Consider the following 11,391-nt stretch of genomic DNA (forward strand, 5'->3'; position numbering starts at 1 on the left):
TAGAGGACAGGTTATGCTTCCACTAAAAAGTTTAGTGATTTTTAAACCAAGCAACTTTTAAAGTATGGTGACAAATCAGTAGACTAATGAGACCTCATAAGATGACTTATAGGCCAGTAACAAATGGTGTGTCCCACCAACCTCAAATGAATGACACTTTAGATGTAAACACTCTTCATCCTGAAGAATTTATTTTAAACTGAGACTTTTATGCACACACTCTTTCATTCATTGAGTTCCTATTATATACCCAGCATCATTACCAACAGGGAAAAGCCTGTGTACTCTATACCATGTTTGGGAGATAAATAATTATTGTGAATAAATGAGGATATACAAACTGTATAAAAAGGCAAAAGCTGTCATCAGTGAAAAAAGGAATTAAAAGTAAAAAGGGGTTGTTGGTGAGAGCATAGAAAAAAAGTTACTTTTGAGTCTAAAATGGAAAGATGGGTTAATCTTGCAGAAAATAAAATGGACAGTCCAGGTAAGAAAAGAAAATAACTGAGGAAAGCTTTTATGTTGAGTGAAATCAGTATATTTGAGAAAGCAAAACAGAGGGAGATAATTTATATAGTGGGTAGAGGGCAGTAAAGTTGAATAGGTACAATGATACCAGATTAGAGGGGACATTGAATGACAAGCTAATTTGTTATTAATTTTTTACTATACAATTTTCCAGAGAAAAAATGAGCACACAAATTCTAATAATATTAGAATTATAAAATAATATTAATAATTCTATTATTAATCTGCAAGACCATGCGCAAGCACTTCTATATATCTGCACCTCCATGTTTATCCTGTATACTTTGATCTACAGGCATAAACACCCTTCAATATCTCAAATTTCTGCAAAAGTCTATGAACCTAAAATTTAAAAAACCCTACCAATTCAACATGATACTAAATGGACATGGAACCCAATACAATGATAGTCACAGATTTACTTGATCTGTAAGAAGCCACTCACAACATGAGAAAAAGGTGAAACTAACAGGGAGTTCTGCATAAGCCATCTCCCTTCCATGGTTCCAAGGCTCTATATCTCACTGTCTATCAAACACATGGACTCCTAGTCTATGCCAGGAACCATTCTAGTCACTTTATATGAAGTCAATGCTATACTCATTTTAGAAATAAGAAAACTGAGAGTAAGAGGGAGAAACACAAAAATCATACAGTAAGTAAGGAGTCAACCTGTGATTCAAGCACAAGCCAATTCCATCTAAAGACCGGCTTATTGGATATCCTTTAAAGTTCTTTAGTGAAGGTATATGGCTGTAAGCTTTCTCAGGTTTACTTTTTAAATCTAAAAATTCCTATATTTTATCCTTGTTCTTCACAAGTGAGCTTGTTTTACAATCTCTTTGTTGTTTTCTTCTACCGAGAACCAGATAGCATTCTTTGCCCTGGGCCATGTTGGCTTCCCCCATGGTCCTAGTTTAATCTGACTGTGTTAGATTCAGCTTCTTCACCTGCCCTTGAATCCAAGACAGTCATTTGTTCCTGACTGCAGAAGTGATCCTCCTCTGTCCTTAGCCCTGTGGTGTTCATTTACTACCTTCTCCTAAGTTGTTTCCACCATTTTTTCCCTTCTTACACTTACCTTCTTGGAGACATTGTTGCCTCCCTCAACCTCCACATTTGGTCAGCTGTCGAGCATTATCAACATTGCTTCATAAGAGATTTTTCATTTGCTTTTTTTTTTTTTTTAGAACCTATTCCTCTCTTGCCACCCATATTTTCTTCTGTAATTCTCTGAAACTTGTCAATGGAAAAATCTTCTAGTTAATTTTCTTAAATTTGCTTATGCCTCTCTTTCTCCTTACTAACACAACACTACTATATCACACTTCCCCAACACCAGTTTGTAAATGTATAGCTTAAAAGCTTTTAATTTATTACCACTAACTACAACAGAAGTCAGCACAGTTTTATTAGAACACAGTCGTACCTATTTGTATCCCTAATGTCTATGGTTGCCTTTTTACTATAACAACCGAGTTGAATGATTGCAACAGAGATTGTAAGGTCCTCAAATCCTAAAATACTTTAATTTAAAGAGAAGATCTTCTAATCCCTGAACCGCAGAATAAATCCAAATCCTAATCTTAATAATTCAAGGATTCCAAGAAGCTTTTCAATCTTCTCTCCCACCAGTCTCCCAAAAGAATTAACAATTTGGTCAAATTATTGAACTAGGCACATATAACCCTAGGCCTTCTACGTGAAATGCACTCCCTTAGCATATTCCATCCCATCTATTTATAAACAATCTGCAGGTCCTCCAGGGATCCACTTATACATCTGTATTAGTCCGTTTTCATGCTGCTGATAAAGACATACCCAAGACTGGGTAATTTATAAAGAAAAAGAGTGGGTTAATGGACTCACAGTTCCACATGGCTGGGGAGGCCTCACAATAATGGTGGAAGATGAAGGAAGAGCAAAGGGGCTTCTTACATGGCAGCAGGCAAAGAGAGAATGAGAACTCAGTGAAAGGGGTTTCCATTTATAAAACCATCAGATCTCGTGAGACTTATTCACTACCAGGAGAACAGTATGGGGGAAACCACCTCCATGATTCAATTATCTCCCCCTGGGTCCCTCCCACAACACGTGGGAATTATGGGAGCTACAATTCAAGATGAGATTTGGCTGGGGGCACAGCCAAACTATGTCGACATCTTTCCCAACATAGCTTTTTCTCAACCATCTCATCCCACAGCTTCACTCATACTGTAACTCACAAAGTATTGCCTCAGAATATTAGTCTATATTGGCATTTTTCTTCTGATGTATATATTCCATTTCTCCAACAAAACTGTAGACTATAGCTTCAAATCCTTTGCATGCTCAGCACCTAGGACAGTGCCATCATGGCATAGTGGAAATGCCCGGAGGGGAGACGACGTTTTGAATTCAGACAGAGCTGTGTTTAAAGCTATATGTTTCTTAGCCTTACTGAGCCTCACCTTGCTCATCTATAAAATGCATAATTGTATTGCTTTAATTCTCAGCACTTCTTTTTTTCCTTCTCATCACACTGATTTTTCTTGGCTTTTTCAATACCTGTCATCCACACAAAGTTTTATAAGCTCAATAAAGGAGGAGCCACAATTCACTCAGGTATCCTCCACTCTTGGCATAGGAACTGGAAAAATTTGCTGAAAGAATGTACGAATGAAAGCTCATTTTAGAAGGTTTTGTTGAAAACCTTTTTCCTTTTCACTTTCCTATACATTAGATGAAAAGAACTTAACAACTATGGTGATTTCATGTTGATTAGAATGCACAGAAACTGATACACAGTTGATTTGTTAGAAAACAAATTCATAAAAATGCAAGGCCAAGATATTTAAATGTGTTACATTTGTGAAAATCATGTACTTCAGAGTCTACAGAAGACAGAAAAATATTGCTTATAAGGATAAGCATTTTAAAGAGCTCACTCTCTGGAAATCATGAAAAGCTGCACATTTGACCTCAAAAAATAAGTGGAGTTTCATAAATTCTTGACATGTCAAGGGAAAAAAATTCATAACACTAAAATGAACTGTCTATAAACATTAAACATCCAAGGATTTCCAATCAAGTTTCCTTGGACTATTTCCCTGTAACCTTTTTTTGGTGGTTGGTTGTTACACAGCAAAGATATAGATAGATGGATAGATGGATGGATGGAGGGGTGGGTAGATAGATAGATAGATAGATAGATAGATAGATAGATAGATGATACATACATACATAGAGATATATAGATATATGAGGAGGTTTTCCATGAATCCAATATTTACTTTCTCTTTGCACTGTTCTTGTCAGATATTTGAGTGGAAATTGTGATTTATAAGATTAGGCAGGGCTTTGGTAGGTAGGAGTGACTGTGGTTAAACTCAGTTCAACACTAAAGAAATATCATACTATAGGTCAAAAGCCAAGGCCTCATCCTAACCTTGGAGTCTAACAGAGAGCTGAATGATCATGTTAAGTCATTTGACCTCTTTGGATTCTTCACCTAAAAAACAAATGGATTGATTTGTGTGATCTCTGATACTCCTCCTAGCACCAGACAAATCCATGAGCCTTTGCAAATGCATAGAGCAATTTGGATTTAAGAGTCATATTAGCTTTGTTTCTTTCAAAAACACTGTACCTCTCTTTCCTTCACCAAAAAATCTAAAACATTTTTCACTAGAGAAAATCCAGGAGTGCAATGACTTACTTCCAGGCAGATTTATTGAAGATGGAAAATCCCAAACACACACTGGCATCCAAAAAATCAATGCCATACACTTCAAGGGTTTTCAGGAGCAGTATCTTTCTCTTATCTTTAGGAAAGAGGAATGGGTAAAAAATCTGTGAGCTAATAATATTGAACAATAAAACAAATGTCCCTTTCAAGTAATTTTTTCCCTAATTTTCTACATACTTTTACAGTAAACCATTTTTCTATGGATATTTCTATCCAATGGCAGATTCTATCCCCTGACCCTTTTGTCAGCAACTTATTCTAAATTTTCAAATTTTCAGTGCAATGTGGCCATAGCTGCCTTTTGTATCTCTTTTTCTCATTTCTAGCTTTGGCAGCAGTTCCTGTGCATTACTTAAAGTGAACTAGGTAATATTATTCATAAATGCTGACACCCTCCTCCTCCCTTTCTCCTCACCCCCCTCCCTTCACATGAGGATATAGCGGCTGGGAAGGAGAAGTCAGGTGGAGCACAAAATAATTTATTATACTTTATAATTCCTCAAAGAGCATTTTATCTCTGCTTCCCTCCCACACACATTGTATACACACCACTGCCCTGTGGGTCACTTCAGACACTCGAAGCAGAGTCAGACAAAACATATATTAACCGTAAATTATCTCTGCAAACCATGTGAATCAGATAGCACAAAGGCAAAGGGCACATCCAACAAAAAGGCTGAGCTCTGTGATTAATGAATGGGACAAACAGGAGGCAAATAAAGTAGACAATTTTAATGAACCTCTGACCCACCTCCAAGATTTGTGAGGGAGCGGCACTCCCATGAAGGGTTTGGAGGAAAGCAGGAGCCAGGTACAAAAGAAAATAGCCACTTTAAGGATTCAGCACTGAGCAAGACAATTAGGAGCAAAGCTGACTTTATCTTTGAAGTTGTAGATTATGAAGGTTATATCCCAAATGTTCACTTACTACCAGCCTGTGGGCACAGATGACCCCTGAAAAGCAACAATAATTCAAATTTCACTGGACTGTTGTCCCTACCAATGTAAAGCATTCTCTGTCTACCCACCCAGGTATGCCTATGTATCTGAGTGGATATTTTACACGTATTCATGAACCCATCTACCAGTAGATTTAATGTTCTATCACTTCCCCATATCCAATCATGGCATTATTGCCTCGCCTGCTACTTATCTGGCCCACCTTTCCTGACAGTGGCCACCATCACTCCACTAGGCAACACTGTCCATGGCAGCTCTTCCATGCCACCCAGTAGGATGTAGCATCTTCCTGTCACAGCCTGCCATCAACCCACTGAGCTAGCAATCCCCTGACCTAGTTGCTGCTCATTCACCACTCACTCATTCATTCAACCAGCGTTTTGCATCTGTTATGTTCCAACTACTGCTTAGGTGCTTTGAATACAGTAATGAACAAGTCAGATTACTCCTAAATTCAGTGAAGTAAGAAGAATTTTTAAAGTAATTTTAAAAAGAATTTTAAAAGAAGAAATTTAAAAGGAGAAGGCTGTGGGGGAAACACTCTGAAGGAGGATGGTCACATGGAGGGCAGTCACAGTGCAACCTCTCATTTCTCTCTTTACCACACAAGTCTTCTTAAAGCTGTAAAATTAAGATACTGCTGTCTCGGTGATTTCTCATGAAAGCCAGCAAGGGCCTGATGGGTGGAGTTGACAGAACCCAAACAACCCTCAAGAATACAAGCGAACCATGAAGAAATGAACTCAGAAATTTGAACTAATTCATGGGAAGTCCTTACAACATCTGTGTAGTTTTTAACCAAGTGTTTCTAGACCTTTGAGGGATAAAAAAATACCCAAGTGAACTGTGGGTTGCATGACAAAGAAAATCCCAGATATACAATGATAATGAATTCAGGTACTTTGGCACTTGGGAACTACTGTTAATTGGTTAATTAGGGAAGCTAGTGACTCCTAGACAATATGTTTAATAATAAAGAGAGAGCATAAGAGAGATACAAAGTAGATAAAGAAGAAGAAAGGAAACTAATACTGTTTACCACCTACTATACGTCAAGCTGTACGTATCCTATATTTTCTCTCATTTAATTCTCACAACAACCCTTCTGAGGCAGGCATGGTCCCAATATAGAAATGTTAAAGCTGAAACTTAAAGAAGATAAGCATCTTGCCAGTGTCACCCTGCTTGGAATGGAGGAGCTGCCTGAGAAGGGCAAATGTTGGCTTCTGACTCAGCATTCCAACAGATCCCTGGAAATGCTTACCCACTTTCCAAGGCCCTTAGCAGTCACTGGAGGTTGGACAATCAACTGAAATGACCAAGTCTCCATAAAGGTGCCATAAATCAAAACAATAGGATCAGGCTCACTCATAAATCGTCCTGCTTCCAGCCAACTCAAGAAGATTCAATCTTCTGGCACTAAAACATTGAAGAAAGTGCTCAAACTCAATTGAGACTTACCAGATTGTCTTCACCTGCTTCTTTCTATAAGGAATGAAATGTCAAGGCAAGGTAAAGCATTTATAGCCATGGCAATGGTGTGGCTTCAAATCATCCACAGAACTTTTTCCCCTTCTGGAAATCTGAATTCATTAGGCTTTGGCCAGACCAGAAAATATGCATTTCTAAAAGGTTTCACAAGGGATGTTATGTACACATCATTGTGATTCTCACATAAGCAACACAGTTGAGCTCTACTTTATTAATAAAAATAATGACAGGAAAAGCCATCCAATTTAATAAAAGCTTGGTTTAAAAGATTTTTAATGAAATTTACCTTATTTATCATGGAGATTGTTAAAGACGGGAACTATAATGCAAGATTTCATCTCTAACTACCAAGAGATCAACAGGAGTCTTGAGAGTAGCCTCTGGATATGTGATCCTCCCCACATAAGCAATAATGCTCCTGGTAAGACTATTTTAGGAGGCAGAATGTTAGCAAGTATGATTTCCTTCCTTGCCAAGCCCTGTGGTAATGCACAGCTCTTGTGCCTTGGACAAGACCTGTTTAGTTGCAGTTTTTCACCTGGAGCAGCTCCTGGAGTTCATGACCACTCCTAGACACCCGCTTCCTGGATATATAGTAGTCAATGATGTTTCACATTCAGCTGGCCTCTTCACTTTCATTGTCCAGTCCAATTTATGGTATCCTCTTAAACTCACAAGCTACTTTACCATCATACACACTTTACACAGTGATTTGATGCCAAACTTTTTCCATCTATGTTTCCTACATGTAATCCAAAACTATGTAAAGACATGTAATGGAAACATGACAGAATATTTTATGATTATTATTAAATTGAGTGTTTACTATGGACCAGGTAACTTAAGTGTGTTATGTCTATTAACTCCTTTAATCATCCCAATAAATCTATGAAATAAATACTATCCTTCATGTTACCAGTAAGGAAATCAAAGCACAGAACAGTTAAGTAAGATGACAAAAATTGCAGTGCTAGAAAATGCCAGAGGTAGAGTTTGAATTCAAACAGACTGATTCGACATGGCCCACACATACTCTTAACCTCAGCATGTTGTTCTCTTTCCAGTTTGTTCTTCACCCTGGGTATTACCTCATCTTGGCATCAAGCTTCTGTTCAAATTACTAAAATCTCATGTCTCATTTTGCAATGACCACATCACCTGCCACTGAGAGATCCACTGGGGAGAATCTTCCCACTCCTTCTAAACCTGAGATACAAGGCATCCAATAATTGCACTAAAAATGTGCAAATGGAGGTTTAGTATAAATATATCAGTATAATAATACATAAAATATTATATCCAAGAATACATAATAGAGCCCATGTACCCGCTATTGGCCTTTGCTTACCAGAGTGTACATAGGGTTTTTCCTCTCTAAGTATTACAAATATTTTACTATGAAACAGTGGCTGAGTAGAAAATGTCTTGAGTCAGAACGTCTGGATTCAAAAATCAGCTCTAGCAGTTAATGTCTGTATGACACAGCCACTAGCTGTGGCCAGTTATTTAACCTGTCTGGGTTTCTGCTTCCCCTTCTATAATAACAATAATAAGCACAACTATGACTAGGCACCATACTAAGTGCTTTTCAGGTATTAATCCATTTAATCCCCTTTTGAAATTTATTGAGTAAGTACCAAGCTAATGGTACAGTGACTGTTACATAGAGTCCTCAACTGAACACATAATAAATGTGTGTATGTATGTGTACAAACACACAATACATACATACCTTAGTATATAATATTAAACTCAGTACAATTGTCTGTGGGTGACCACATTCATTTTAAGAACCTGATATTTTCAATTCAAACCTGAATCTTTAATTCCAGTGCTGGTGGAAGAAGAGAATAACCTGAGGGTCTCTCTCAGAATGAGATAGTGAAAATGGTAAGGGTAGGACTCAGGAATTCCCTGGTTGTCTTGGAAGAACCTGTTACCTCTTATCCCAACTCCAGAAGTTGACAAATTGGTGGTTAGTGGAGATATTGAAGGCCAGTGCTATATTTTTTAAAAGACAACAGTAAGGTAGAGCAAAAATGTATAACACAAAACATAAACCAGTATTTATCGTTTTTATAAAAGTTCTTTTGTATTAAGGGGACTACATTCAAAGAGGAGCAGGTGCTAGGTTAGCCGGAGAGGTAGAGAAACCCCAAATCTTGCCCCATGGGGTGGGAGGAAACCTGTGATTTGGCTGTGCCTGCTGAAGAAGACCCCAGCTTCTTTGCCTGCATTCATTACTTGCACCAACTTCATGCCAATGTGCCACTTTACACCTTGGGAATTGATTCTTTTCTCCCCATTCATCGTTCCATTTCCTATTAGATTTCACATAAAACATTACTATCTAAGAGCCCAACCATAACAACTTTCGGGGGATCTGAGGCATCATTAGTGTGCAAGGAAAAAACCATCTCTTAATAACATTTCATCTTTGTTCATACAACAATTTCTGAGTAGAAACTACAAAGAAAACTTTCTCAGATCTTTACCATGATTGTCGAAAATATAAATTATTTATAATAGGGTACTTATTCCTGAATACATTGAGCACAGTCATGAAAACTACAAGTCTATATGAGATGGAGTAAAACCAAATTTGTCACATAAATAAACACTAGACTGTTAACAACTCATTTTAAGGGACGCTGTCATATCAATCTCAATCTCTCATACCCCCAATAGAAATCGCATTCTTAGAAAAACATCAGGTCAAAAAAAATAAGGAAAAGGAGGAACGTGGGGAGGAAAAAGACAGGAGAAACAGATGTCACAGAAAAAGAGAAGGAAGAAGAAGAAAAAGAAAAACAGAAAGAGAAGGAGAAGGATAGGAAAAGGAGGCAAAGAAAAAAAAGGAAAAGAGAAAGTATTATTATATTATTATCGTTTACTTTTGCAAGTGTTCACCATTGAAATCCTGAAAGCCACTCTACTTTGAATTATTACGTGGGAACATAAAATTTTGTTAGTGAAAAATAGTTGGAGAAACTATGGAAGTAAGTAAATGACCTTCTACTTTATTTAAGTGTTAAGAAAGGTGACCTTTGTAAGGGAAGTTGGCAGTATTAACAATTTAAAGCATCTTTCTGACAATACATTTAAGGGCTAGTTATTCCATAATATGGCATCACTGATTTGAGCTTGTCAGTTTGAGGGCAAACCGTTTTTTCCCTTTGCTGTTTTGCTTTTTTGGCAGATCACATCTATTTCTAGAGCTTCTGCATACAAAGTAATGCATGGAAAGAGCACTATCTCTCTGTTATTAATATCAAGCTTGTTTCATTGTGGGGTTTTTTTCCCCACTTTTTTGAAAGGATGAGCTCACCCCAAGAACATTCTTTAAAAGTGACTGACAAGTGGAGTGACGTCAGCAACATGGCTGACTAGAAAGCTCCTGACTCTTCCGCCATCCACAAATGCACCAAACAAACATCTATTTATGGATCAGTTCCCTCCGAGAGAGTGTCAGAGACCAGTAGGGAGATTTCTACCCACTAGGCCACTGAGAAAACAACCACATTGAACAGGTTGGGAAAGCTGACGCACATTCAGGCTTAGACTCCAGCCTAGGCGCTACACCCTAACATTAGGAAAAAAATCCCCAGTACTCAGCTTCGCCTTAGGGAGAGAATCTGGGCAGTTTCCCCTTAGGGAGGAGAATATAGCGCCTCTAAGGTTCCCCATGGTTTGACTCTTAATTCACTAACTTTTGGAGTGAGGAGAATTAGACACATGCAAGTCTCTCTAGACCACAGGAAAAAGTGGGCTCTTTTATATGGGCATGCAGGCACTGCCAGGGGCTTCATTCCCCAGGAGTGATGCAGAGAAGGGGCTTTAAAAATGCAGGCCCTTGTGTCTTCCTGAAAGAAGTTTAATGCACAGTATTCCAGTGCTACTTGGCGGACTGGCTTCTAACGAACTTGCGTCAAGAAGTTAAAGGGGGCCAGGTGCGGTGGCTCACGCCTGTAATCCCAGCACTTTGGGAGGCTGAGGCAGGCAAATCACGAGGTCAGGAGTTCGAGACCAGCCTGACCAACATGGTGAAAGCTCGTCTCTACTAAAAACACAAAAATTAGCCGGGCATGGTGGCAGGTGCCTGTAATGCCAACTACTCGGGAGGCTGAGGCAGGAGAATCACTTGAACCCAGGAGGCAGAAGTTGTAATGAGCTGAGATCGCACCATTGCACTCCAGCCTGGTGAGAGAGGAAGACTCTGTCTCAAAAATAAATAAATAAATAAAAAGAATAAATAAATAAAACGAAGTTAAAGTGGCAGATAAGTGTTAGTCCTCTGGCAGTCTAAGAAGAAGATCTGTACTTCTGAAGCTTTCTCCACAGTTCACCCCAGCAATAACTCCAGGTCTCTTAATCCCTACCAGAGGAGTTTGTTCATACATCAAAAGCACCCAAACTTTTACAGCTTCAACCTGAGTGACTGCATCCTAACCCTCCTAGCTCTCAGAGCAGAGGGGACTAAGTATACGTGAGTCTCTTTAGACTACAGAAAAAAATGGCAGTTTTATATGGGCACATAAGCACTTCCAGGGGCTTCATCTCCCAGGAGCAATACAAAGAAGGGGCTTTAAAAATGCCCATATTCAGTGAAGGGATATATGCCATGCACTGAGTGTCCCAACTTTTACAGCTACCTCTAAGGACTCCATCCAAAAACTAAGATCTGG

The sequence above is a fragment of the Pan troglodytes genome, chromosome 15 (assembly GCF_028858775.2).
Source record: "Pan troglodytes isolate AG18354 chromosome 15, NHGRI_mPanTro3-v2.0_pri, whole genome shotgun sequence".
Lineage (NCBI taxonomy): Eukaryota > Metazoa > Chordata > Mammalia > Primates > Hominidae > Pan > Pan troglodytes.